Source organism: Lissotriton helveticus (assembly GCF_964261635.1).
Source record: "Lissotriton helveticus chromosome 1_1 unlocalized genomic scaffold, aLisHel1.1 SUPER_1_unloc_55, whole genome shotgun sequence".
Lineage (NCBI taxonomy): Eukaryota > Metazoa > Chordata > Amphibia > Caudata > Salamandridae > Lissotriton > Lissotriton helveticus.
In genome coordinates this window covers 21,633-35,052 of record NW_027611698.1, presented here as the reverse complement: position 1 = coordinate 35,052, position 13,420 = coordinate 21,633, and positions in this window count along the sequence as shown.

The window sequence follows — 13,420 nt, the reverse complement described above, 5'->3', positions numbered from 1 at the left end:
ATATATCCCTTGTTTCCGTCAGTTCGGGTTTTTCAGGATAGGGCAATACTTGACCACCCCCTCCCAGTCCCAGGGACCTGTCTTCTTCTTTTAGGAAGTGGCGTCGGGGAACATCTCCTACACTGGAAGGTCGGGTTCCCTCATTGTAAGGTGGCGGACTTCTGGTACAGATGTCATCTATTAGTTCATCATCTGAATCCCCCAGGGCCCCCCAATGCTTACATTTTTCAGTACTTTTCTCACCCGCTCCAATGTTATGACATGCAGGCATCATGGGAAACAGACCCTCAACAATCATGCTCTGCCTCCACTGTTTCATCCTTTTATCCCTGGATTCCTGTTTCTGCCTGGGGTACCACTTGGTCAAACCCTTGTCCATTCGGGGTCTTTCTCTTTCAAAAGCCTCAATCTCCCATTCCTCTAATGCCTCATACTGCGTTAGTCTCGGTCTGGGATGCAGTTCATTCATTCGGGTTCTTAAATTAAATAAGATCCTACCATTGAAAGTACCATCTAACGGAAAAGCCAATACTCCGTCATCTTTTGTGTACTTCACCCAATTCTCCAGCCACACACAGGTATTGTACCCTCGGTCAAACATCATGAATGAGGCGGGAGTATTGGGTGCTGGGACAAGAACACCTTCTCTAGATTTAATCGGTTTGTCCGTTTTAAAATAATTTTTCACCTTACTTATAAGGGACATTTTTCTCTTGGTTCCGTACATAATATCGTATCTATTAGCCTTCCACTGATCCCTTTCAAACCCTAGATGCCTTGGATCAGGTCGAGTCTCTGTAGTCCGCGAGTGCCACATACGACTTCTGCGCTAACTTTGTTTACAAACTACCTCCAATTAGAACGCGCTTCAGAAAATTCGTGCAACCAATGGGTGCGCGACACAAAATAAGCTCCGCCAATGGGTGCGCGGCCCCTTCGTGAGACAGTTCCCACGCTCCGGCGCTCACCCCTCCTTTACAATTTCAGCTCCGCTACCCGCCCGCTGCTTCTACCAATCCCAGCGCGGCACAGAGTGACGTCAGAGACGCTTCGCGACTGACTCCCTCCCTTCACAAGGTAACGGAAACTTTCTTTCTTTTAAAGTGCTCAGTGCTTGGTTATTTTACAACAAATACACATTCGCCACAGTGCTCAAGTGTCTAGACAGAGAAAGAATTCTTTTACTGCAAGTAAACTACTTCCATTTACTTTTCACGCGCTGCGGGCAGATCTCTTCTGCCTACCCTTCACTCTAGCATCGGTGAACCTGTTATTCCCCTAAACTCATCCACTTCTTTCCGGGATATATTCCGAGTTTAAGGTTTCTCAGCGGACCCCTCTGCTTTCACGCTAGCTCCGAGGAACCTGCTACTCTTCCGATGTGACCCTTACTAGGTTACGCCACTATGGGAATTTTGCCAATGAACCCCGTTACTGTCATTTATTCACACATGTATTCAGAAAACCCTAGTTAGTGCTTCCCGGTTATCCTAACCTGCACCTAACTTTCCTCGAACCTGTGACCTCAGGACAATGGATTCTATTCACCACTTGCCCTTTCAATTCCCCGGGGAGTTCGGACAACACTTAACAATTCGATTTACAAATGCATGAATTAGTACATATAACAATATAAGAACAAGAATAATAACAATACAAAAATTCATGAGTTTCAGCAGCGTATTCACAAGAGAGTGATCAGTTCCCTCAGAACAGCCGCTCTTATAGCAGCATTAATATAATAGCAGCTTCCGACTTAACTAGTCCAACTAATCCCTGCCTTACTCTCAACTAGTCCCTAACCATCCTCTAGCTACCAGAAAACTGATAGAGCGCGCGAGGCCACCCGACCAACAGTTTTCGCCGTTTCCGGCTTCAGGGCCCATATACTTTTCAAATCACCATATACATCGATCAGGTGACTTCACGAGCTCTATCAAGTTGGTGTGTGTGTGTTCCCTGCTACCAAATTTCGGTGCACCCGACTTACCATCCACCGATGCGGGTGCCTAATGACCACAATGAATCAGGGAGCTAGCTGTAAAGGAAAGGCAGCAAAATACAAACCCAACCAATAACATTCAAATACTGTTTAAATGACCACGGACAACTGGAAGTTTTAAAATGTTTATCTAAAGTTCAATATTTCTTGCATGAGGTACAGTAAAATAAGGCAATCAATAACCAAGATAACGTAAATCACATAAGCATGAAGAAATAATGACAGAGTAATCATCAAGGTACTAAATAAAATGTAGCGAGAAAAAATACTATGTAAGTCAGTATTATCTAAACAGGGATAGGCTAAGTGTGTGTGACTATAGGAGAGCTTATAATGAATAACACGCTTCACTTAAGGTGAAGTGGCCTTTGAACAATCTAGGCAACGAAGTTCTAGACCATATCAGGAAATGACACACTGCTATGCAAAATATAATTTCTACCAAATGAGAAGGCACAGGAATAACTTTGCAAAAATTATAAATGACTTTTCAATAGTTGCGGAAAGGCATGGAAAATATAACATATGCAATGTTGAACTTTATTAAAGCAAAAGTTAGAAATTCAGAAGGTGCAAGAATTTCAAGAGGTTCAGAGCAATATTTACCTAGAAAGGTGTGGAAACCAAACCCTGGCCACGGGTCAGTTAAGGACAGGAAACCCTCAAGGAAGGATACCCCTCAAAGGACAGCAGGTGCAGAATGGACACCCAGGATAGGACAGGATACCCTCGGAATAGGAATCAGGACAGGACCCTCAGGACAGGACAGCAAACCCTCAGGACAGGACCCTCCTCAGGACAGGACCCTCCTCAGAACAGGACCGGAACCCACAGTTCGGAAGCAACGCCTGCGCTCCACCCGCTCTGCAGCTATCGATCAAGACCCCGATTGGGTCAGCGAACTCCCAGCTAAGTGCTTTGCCAGCACTTTAAGGTTCAGTAGAACCTTAGTCTATGGTCAAATTCGGACAGAGTGCTCCGCAGCGCTCTGTATCTTCAGTCACCTATTGAGTGCGTTGGGTCAGTGACAGGTCAGCTAAACCAGACAAGTCGGACGGTTCACTAGGTGAACCCAGGGTAGATATACAGTTTGGGGACAGTGTACCACCCCCCAATGTTGCAAAGTGTCAGAATCCCTCAATTTCGATTGGTCCTAAGGTAGGGTTTGGGTAACACACCAATCACAATACACGATTTGAAGCCTTCATTAACATATTTGGGTACCGCCTAGCAGGTTTGGGGTTCCCATGAGAAGTTACACGGCAAACAGTAGCGCAATATTACAATGTATCATATAAGGAGCCACATTCGCTGTTCTCGCAGGGCAGAGGTGACTTTCTCAGGAGCATCTCGCCCATCACTGCCAACTGGCTATGTTCCATCAGCCAAGGTCCCTCGTGCTGCCGAATGTCGCACAGGCGCAGAAGGGACCTCCAATATGGCTCTCCTCTCACTCAGACCCCCATTTCCCACGGTACATGAAAAGTAAGCGAAAACAAATTAATACATAATAATGTCATTATGAAAACACATCACAGGGTTTGTACTTTTAACTCATCATCAAGAAATAAACTTATTGCATTAAATGTTAGCTACATTGACACGGACACAAGAGCAGTGGCACGAGCAGTACCACATGATAAGCACAGCTATGAATTACGCATGCGCATAACTTTCCCTCCACTTCTGCAGACGCGTCAGGACACGTGAGTGTGGCTGACGCATGCGCAGTAACTAAAATACAAGCGGCGGCCATTTTTTAGGGACACGGATTAATTCATTAGAAATACACATAGGCAAGCTTCGGGAACTTTGCTTAAACAAAATAAATGTTAGTAAAACATACATTTTTGTTACCTTATTACACATAAACGAGGTTCTTGATTTCGGCAAGCCGCAAAATATGCGAAGCTTTGCTTCATCACAACTGCCAGGGCCGTCTAAACATTAGTAGCCATCTACTGACTAAAAAGCATATTTTGCTTAAATGTGAATTGGCAGTGTCCATTTCTACAGAGGCAGCATAGTGGGGGAAGGATCATGGTGGGCCACTGATCCAGCAAATCCTCAATTAAAAGTTGGAACAGAGATATACTTAGATACTCTTTGATGGCCTACTGTGCGGATACAAAGGCCACATACAGAACAGACCAGGGACTCGGGACGCGGCCAGGTAATTGGAAAATAACTGCTGGGATGCAAAGGAAAACAACAGCTTCATGCCATAATCAGACAGTGGGGAGTTGTTAGAAAAACAGTGAAAACACCACACAAAAAGATCCTACACCAACTTATACAAATAAAACTAAATGTAATAAAGCATGACAAAAATCGAAGTAGTAGAACTGGAGATATTGAACGTTAAAGTGTTTAGAGTAAATGGCGCCAAAAGAGTAAAGTACTTGCTGAAGCTATCTGGTCACGGCAGATCGGGACACAGTAACATGCTCAGTGTTGTAATTTACTTATGCTTGTTTAAGAATATTACAGTTGATGTTCTGACATCATAGTATGTTTGTATGTGAATGTAACTGGGATTCAGAGGGAGATTGCTGACCCAGATGGATGTTTCAACCGTTGATGCTGTGTTATTGATCTTGAAAAAACTCTCTTGAGTTTCTACATCATTTGGAGTATTCTTCCTTATTACACTCAGGCTGACCGCTACAGAGTGTGTGTCGGCTACAGGGATCCAGTAATGCTTGCTGAACAGAGTACCTTAAATCCACTTTGCGGAGCCTTGTGTGGATCCGCGTAGAAGATGAGTGCGAGGTCCTGTTGCATCATCGTCAATGACGGCTTGCAATGTGAAGTCCAAGTCAGAGATGCGCTGCGCAGTTGGGGAGATGTATCAGTTCAGAGGAGGTGTGGAGCTGCAATGCGGAGTCCATCGCCGAGGCTGACGTCAAAGGGGGATGTGAGGGCCTGTGCTGGGGCTGTGTCACACAGCAGCAGTTCTGATGCAGTCTCGGGCTTCGATGCAGTTTTTTTGCAGCGGTTCCGATCCATGTAGTGCGGTGATGGGTTGACTCTGCTTGTGTTTGCACTGCACGGCAGAGATGTGTTGGTTCTTCTGGATCCACAGAGGCTAGCAGAGTACCTTAGGCCCACTTCAAAGGGTCCTGGACTTGGTTGACACAACTTGGCAGGAAAGAATCGCAGATGGTAGAGTCCAAGTGCAGATGCAAGGTTGGGTTGTTGGAAGCATGTCATGTCCCCGAGGCTTCAGTTCAGGAGGGCAGCCAACCAGCCATTGGAGTCACTCTGGGTTCTGGGTTCAAGGGATGCAGGTCCAGTTCTTCTTACTCAGGCAAGAGGGCAGTAGGCAACAGGTCTCCACAGAAATGCAGGAGTCCAGCAGAGAAGCAGACCTTCAGCAGCACAGCAGCCCTTATTCCTCGCACAGTATCCACAGGTCCAGAAGCATAGATGGTCTTTTATGCACAGTTATGCCTTTGAAGTGGAAAGAAGCTTCAAGAGGCATGCCCTTGAAGTACACAGATGCCCTGTTTTTCCTACTGTGGCTCCACACTAAACTATATGGAGTGTGCAGACCTTTGTGTGGACACAGGATACAACCTATTCAGGTATAAGTGAGGCTGGGCCCAGCTGCTTCCTCGCCTTTCCTGCTCGTGATGACCCATCCAGTCACACGTTCGCTCCCATTGTTTGTGACTGTCTAGGAGGAATACAGAAAGCCCCACTGCCAACTTCACCCAGTCATGTGACCAGAGACAGGTTGCAGACACCAAATGGCTAGGGCAGGAAAATGCAAACTTTCTATAAAGTGATAAAGCTGTTCTGTTGCGTGTCGCAAATCCTTAGTGTGAAAAGATGGTGTCTAGAATATATCACCAATGTATGCAGATCAATATATGGTCTCAAAAAGTATTTAAACAATATACACAACATAGATGAAATGTGGCCCTACATTAAACCAATATTTAACACCCCCATGGTACAATCGATAAAAATATAGACAACACACAGAATAACTATTAAATATTGTGTATATTATAAATCATATACTCAAATAATATGCACAATGTTCTTCATATATGGCTGTCACGGACACACAAATATCAAACAATGTGACTGATGACACAACGTGCAAAAGTGCTTGATACAACACAACAAATAAAAGCACTTTAAATGAATAAAGAAATGTCTATCCTTATTGTGTCAACTGGCTCAACATACACCCTATCTCTTCATTCATTTCATTAGAGATGGTTGACCACGATCATGGACCAATAAGATGTCATCGACGTATCGACCCTGGTGTGTTAGTGTATACAAATCACAGCAGGTCTTCCTCAGGACTAGTAAATTAACGACAGCCTGTACGGGGAAACAAAGCCTCACGCAAGAATGGTGTGTGTTGTCCAATAAAATGAATCCAAAAACATATGGAGGACTCCAAATCAACTCACCTAGCTGTAACCAGATTATGTGGGAACATGATTCCTTCAGGATAGGCTGGAGCCCACAGCAAGGCATCAACCAGTATTGAGACTGATATCTTCCAACTAGGGAAATTATTCTAAAAAGCAGAGATCCCTGTGGGATAAAATGTATTATCAAGAATACTTGGTTTATAATGCCCAAGGAAATGCGTCTGAGACATAGTGGGACATGAAACGCTCACCGCTTGAGAGCGTAAGAAACCTCTGTTGCCGATATCTACTACATAGTAATTCTTCCTCCTTACACAATAGTGGCCCCACTGGCACTCACTGGGACCTAATCTGAGTACCTTTCGGTCTCTGTAATCTTGATTTTATTACTGTTTTAAACAAAGTGGTGGTGTGCTCCTAATCAATAAAACACTTAATATGTCAATGTACAGTTGCCTAGGAAAGGGGGAAGCCTTTATCCAAGTGCAAACAGTTTTCTGAACATTTGCCAAAGATCACACACTGTAGCTAAGTTGAGCAATGTTAGATGTTTGGTGCTTAAATGTAACAGCTGCTAACCTAGCCAACAGAGTATAACTTCACTAGCATGATGTATTGTATGCCAACACTAGGTCAACATCAGGAAAGTTTACCTCAGATATACCATTAATGAAGAAATGTAAAAAGGATTGAGACCCTTTTTATTGCAGGGCATACAATTGGCTTCTTAACAGTGGTCACATAGAACTTGAGGAGGGAGTGTGGTGAGTCTGAAGGTGCCCTGTTACTCTTCTGGCCTGATGTTGATAGATTACAGGGCCCTGGAGTCCCGCACATCAGTAAAGCTTAGACGAGCTTTGTTTTCAGACTTTAAACACCTCCCTGTGTCTCACAGTCTTTCCTTGGACTTTGATTGGGCTTCTTAGTCTGCTGCCTCTAATGTGCTCAATCAACGACACCTCACAAAGGTTGTAACATTTAGAGAGGACCTCAAATCGCAAGATTTAACCTCGATGCAGGCAGCAGTGAAGTTATTCATCTGCTCAAAACATACTGTCTGCAAAGCACGGAAATACAAGCAGAAGGTCTTGTAAGGGGCAACTAAATATAGAAACAACACATATTAGAGTGCTATGAGTAGAGGCACTATGTAGGATAACATGAATGCTTTTTATATAGAGTGCTTTACAGTAACCATAAACTCTGGTTTGAAACCAAAAAGGCATCAAAACGAGCCCATGCCGTGCCTAAGGAACCCAACACTTTTAGCCACATACAATATTCATATCTTTTCTAGCTCCACAGCAACCTCCTGAACCATCTCTTGCCATGTCCAACCCTTTCCTTGTTATTGCACTCAAATAAATCCTTACCTTGCTGACAGTGTAACCTCACTACCAAGCCTCCAGGACCCAAACTCACATCTCTTCTCCCCCCTCTGAAGCCCGCTGCTATTCTTTTGGTTCACAGTCTAGCTCCCTCGTCATGTCTAAATCTATAACTCAACTCTCAATCATCCCTCCCTCTTCTCGAACCACCGACCTAACAGTAGCTCCACATGTAACCGCGAAGCCATCAGCGGCTTCCACTGTGACACCTAAACCATCTCTAGCCGAGAATCCCTGGCTCCATTCACAAATTCTAGACTACCAAAGGCTCACTTAGTAACTCCCACCCCCATCCCAAAGGTAACACTAGCTCCCTGCAGAACCCATCAGTAACAAGGGGCTCGTTGTGTAAGCCATACATTTAATGATTAAAAAGTGGGGGGGGGAGGGGTGTGTGTGAGTGTGTGTACGTGTGTGCATGTGTGTGTGTGTGTGTGTGTGTGTGTGTTTCTCTCTCTCTCACTCTCTCTCTCAAAGCATGGTGGGATAATGTGCTGTAATGGAAGAATCAGACAATCACTTGCATTTACCCTCCCTAGATTAAGCCACAGGCTTTGATGGATTCCTGAAGTGTTGTTAAATTTGTTTTTAGCTGCTGTCCATGGTCAGACACCACCACAGTTTGAAATGCACTTGACTCAGACGAAAGATGCTTTCAGTTTTTTAGATGTTGGAAACTGATGTCACCTCATGCTAAACGGTGGGCAAGTGTGTGAGTGTAGATTACTTTCTCTCCCCCAAAGCTACTTTCCTGTGTAACTTCTCTTCTTGTATTTGCCCTAACATTCCCACTATTCCCTATCTCCACCTCTCCCCATATTATCTCCCTATGACTCAACCTACCACCCTTTCTTACAGCTGCCCATGCTGTCTTCCTCTCTTGCGTAAAGTGGCACACTTCCACCAAGTAAAGTGGCACACTTCCGCCAAGTAAAGTGGCACACTTCCACCAAGTAAAGTGGCACACTTCCGCCAAGTAACCTCATCACCTGTCTCGTGGATGACCATCTGGGACAAAAGGCTAAAGCATGTGTGCACAGCTCAATGTAAAACCGATACACAGGCCACTGTGTATGTTTGTTTCTCATACGCCTACCCTGCACCCAGCTCAGTAACATGCCCCAGCATCCGGTAAATAGCTCTTCAGCCGGGGATTCTTTTGAGCATGTTAAGCAGCTTCAGCGTGATTTTATTAATTAGACTATTTGTGCTTTTTTTGCTTGGAGATATGTCCTGCCAGTCGCCTTCTGCATGCATTCATTGGCTCCTACCTTAACCAAAGTGTGCATGAGTTAGGAAAAGCCAGTCTTGAGGATCCATTTTTTAACACCTTACTGGTAAGTGAGAAGTAATTGGGCCAAACCATACTCTAAACCGTATTAAGTAAAACATTTGATGTTCTGATCGAGAGGCACCTTTGGTTTCTGTCTGACATAGATGGTTCAGGACAGTGATCTGTATTTTCTTACAAAGCACATAGCCATCACGGAAGGATGACTATTATGACAAATACTGACCACTCAAGATGGAATCATTGGGCCAGATGCATTAAATGGTTTTGCCCATTCTGTGTCTATGGGAAAATGTGTTCATGCATATGACCCATTGTGTTAAAGTTGCTGCCGAAGTCTAATTCTGTCACAGCACTGTGGTAAGTATTAGCGGTGAAACCTCGCGGCTCCAACCACAACCGTTTTGATGGCAATGCCTTATTTTCTGATACCATGTTCATACTGACAATGCAGGATTCATCCAGCGGTGTATCATAAACATATAAACACATTTCCATAGACAGAATTCCTTACAGTTTGTACCAAGGAACATCAAAAGCCTGCTAGGAAAAGACAAGATTGATAAGAATTTCCCTTCCTTAGCCCTGATACCGGCTAATCACGAGTGTAGCCATTTCATACTTGAGCATTGCTACACAACTTGTTCTTGTATCAGTTGTGCCTCGCTAGCACAGGCCAAGAAAATGGCTCTGGGGTCTAATCAAGCCCTCTAAGACTCTCACCTAGCACTCTCCTTTGGGTAGTTTTATCGCCCTTTTTGTGCCTCTGTAAAATAAAATGAGGTCTTGTTCGTTGACGATCCTATAAACTCATCACCAAGTATCACAGTAAGTTCAGTTTGGGACTGCTGGTAAGACTGCGATACCTCAGTCATAAACCTATCTACCCCGCTGCTTGCCCCACAGTGAGGTCAGGCTGGGGTACACCAATGAGTTTTCCTTATGGCCATTATGTATTGCAATGTCAGTTATTCAAATGAGAATCCTGCACACCTTGTGAGATGATACTTTGCAGTAAGTCTTAATGAAATCTTCAGAACTGTCTCCTAAGAAAGGAGTACTCGCACCCCTGCTCTTGTCTGATCTATTAGAAAAGCTAACCTTCACATTGCCGGAGAAAACAGAGCTGTACTTGAGATACACTCAAACATGCATGTCCATTTCTGACTTACGGCTGGATCACAGATGTTTTGTAAATACCAGCTTGGGTTTGAAATGTTTGTTACTGCATTTTATTGCTTTGCAATACCTTATGCAAAATGTATACTGTGTAAATATATGATACAGATTTTCCAGTACAGTGGACACCATGTCATTTTATAGAACTTTTTTTCCTCAAGCGAAAGCTTCACTGTGTAAAGTCAATATTGTCATAGTCCGCACTACACATAAGAGGTACATTTTTTTGGAAGCCTGTATAATTGATTTATGAAGTAGGCCAGGCAAATTGATTTATGTGCAATGATAGTAGATTTCTGTAGCTTATTGTCCCTTGGACAACTAGATTTGTAAAATATTTCCACATCCCAGATAGGGTCACACTCTATCTGCGTTGTGCATTTTGTTTCCTTAATTTTCCAGGCCACATATTGATCTGCATACATTGGTGACATATTCTAGAACTAACTTTTCACGCAAAGCAATTGCAACACCCAACTGAACACATTGTAGCCAATATAATTAAATAACCAGGTTCTGATGGACAAGGGGCAACCCCATTATTTTGTAAGGTAACTTTCTATAAGTGGCATTTTCAGAATTGTAATTTAAAATTCGACATCAACATGAGTTAGGATTTTAATTCAGGATTCCAGAGACACCAAACTTAAACCAAATATCTCTTACCATTAGGAAATTACACTTCTAAAATGTAACACGGTAACTCCAATGTTATCGCTGTAGTAAAAAACAAATGTAAGAGCTTTTCACTGCCAGGACACGTAAAACATAAAAGTACATGCCCAACTTTTTAAATACTGCACCCAGCTCTTGGGGCTATCCAGGGACAACCTTAGGGGTAACTTACATGTATTAACAAGTACTGGCTTAGCCAATAGGTCTCACCAGCTTCAAAAGAGACCTTAAAATACACTTTCTCACTAAATATTGAGGAAATTAATTCCCTGCTCTCCTTTCTGACTACTTTCCCTCCTCCTTACTCAGGCAACTCCGCCTACCTATCGCACTCACACACCCCTCTCATGACACCCTCCACACCCCTCTCTCCTCCCTTACCAACCCATTCTTTTCTCAATCCCTCCCCTTTTCGCCTTCCTATATTCTCTCACACCCTACCAAGTCTGCTGAGCCCTCCTTGGTATACTGTAAAATTGTTATCAATAATGACATTCTTGTTCTTTTAATTGGTTTTTGTTTACCTTCTACTCACTCATCTCACTACGTACTCTACATTTTTCTTTTTGCTCTGTCAGACCAACCTGTAGAATTTGTTTCGCTCATAACAATTGTTGCTTTCTTGTTTATAACCTTGCAAATGTAAAGTGCTCTGATACCCTCGGTGGAGCTAGCGCTAAATAACCTTGAAAATAAACCTTTGGGACCTTATAAGTGATTAACCAGAGCTATTGACTTTGTCAATGTTTTTAAGCTATGTTACCCAAGTAGACAGATATGCCTAAGTAGAAATGAGAGAGTTTGATGTACCCAACAATTGAAGTTCTTGTTAGTGTGGATTAAATGATACACAAACCCTAATGCAAAAGCAGATGTTAAAAGTGCTTGTGCCTGAAGCAGAGACCGTGAAGTTTGCAAACTTAGTTTGGTGTGGGTGCAAATCCTGCATTGTCGATTTTTGACGAGTTGCACTACCACTGCTGAAACAATTCCAATGGATGCAGCAATGGGTGAGGTGGACTGGCCTCAAGGGTCCTGTGACCTCAGTGCCAAAGTCACTGTCGCTATAGGGTGTGCTGCTTCATAGACCTGCCTGCAAGACTGGAGGTGAACTTCGGTATGGATTGTGGTAACCTTTAAGGTTAACCCATACCTGCCACTTCTAAGGTCCACCTACTGGTGCTAAGACACTAGGGATTCTAAGATCCAGCGGGCCTTCTAAGGTCTAGCATGGGAATATGCTCCCTAAAGAGAATGGTCTGGTGGTCTGGTAGTGAATGCTGAACCTGGTTCACCAGTTCCAAATTCGGCATCTCTGGCCATAGAGCCAAATTCTCACCCCCACTGAACACCATACTGCCCCACTGAGAAAAAACTTGCACTGCCTTTACCCACAACCCAATTGTGCCCCGCTATAAGCACCTGGATGCGACTCATTTCAAATTATGCACTAGACAAGAGCAATATGCTTCCTGAAAAAAGAAAAGTAATAACCTCCTGGAAAAGCAAACACTTATAGGGAATGCAAGATTAAGTAAAGCATGTGTAATATCAACAGAAACAACATGGTTACCTCAACACTTTTACACTCACTATTTAGAAATCAAAGAGTGTTTTTGCCTGAAAAGTAAACACAGGGTCTGGAAGGGACCCGTTTCAATGTCCATTGCTTATATCCTTACATCCTTCCAAAACGTAAATAGTATGATTTAAAAAGACCACATCTCCGAAGACAGAGCTGTGGTACACATTTTATAAACTAAACAGTCGTTAAGGATTGCATTAAACATTTTCCATTCCACGCACCAACAGAAAGACGAGAAAACAAAAGTATTGTTTCACTGGCAAACTCCGTGAAGTGGCGCTAATGTGTTTAGGTGTGAAAAAAAACAATCTGGCCACTTTTCGACCCCTCTGTTTTGCTTTACTTTTTTCTTTCCATCCCGAGGCTGCACTTTGGAATAGAAAAATTTGAGAACTAGACGACATTTCCGGCAAAAGTGTTTCTCTTTTGGGTCCCTTTCACAGGTGAACAAATGAAGGAAACTAGAGGAAAGAGAGGGTAAGCGTCGTTTCTTGAAGTCACGCTTTCATTCAGCAACTAAGGAAGAGCGAGACAGAGACAGAGAGAGGGAAGAAGAGGAAGAAATGAGGGGGCTGCTGACCGCGGCAGAGCAGGAGAAACGCACACTCTCCTTGTCAGAGTAGAAGGCAGAAGTGCCTCTTTCTGGTCAGACACACCCAGGCGCGGCCTGCGCGTCGATGGGTGCGTGAGTCCAATCTCAGCAACAATGAGAATGTAAATTTCTCCCAAACGTGCAGGTAAAGAAGTGTGGTGGCAAAGATTCCTCACAGTGCAGTATAAAGCAGTGCAGTGATAATCCATCTCTCTTAGTGCAGTAAACATCAGTGCAGTGTACACATTTTCACAATGAATGCCCCCCTGTAGTGCAGTACAAAGCTGTCCATTGTGAACATAGTCCTCATA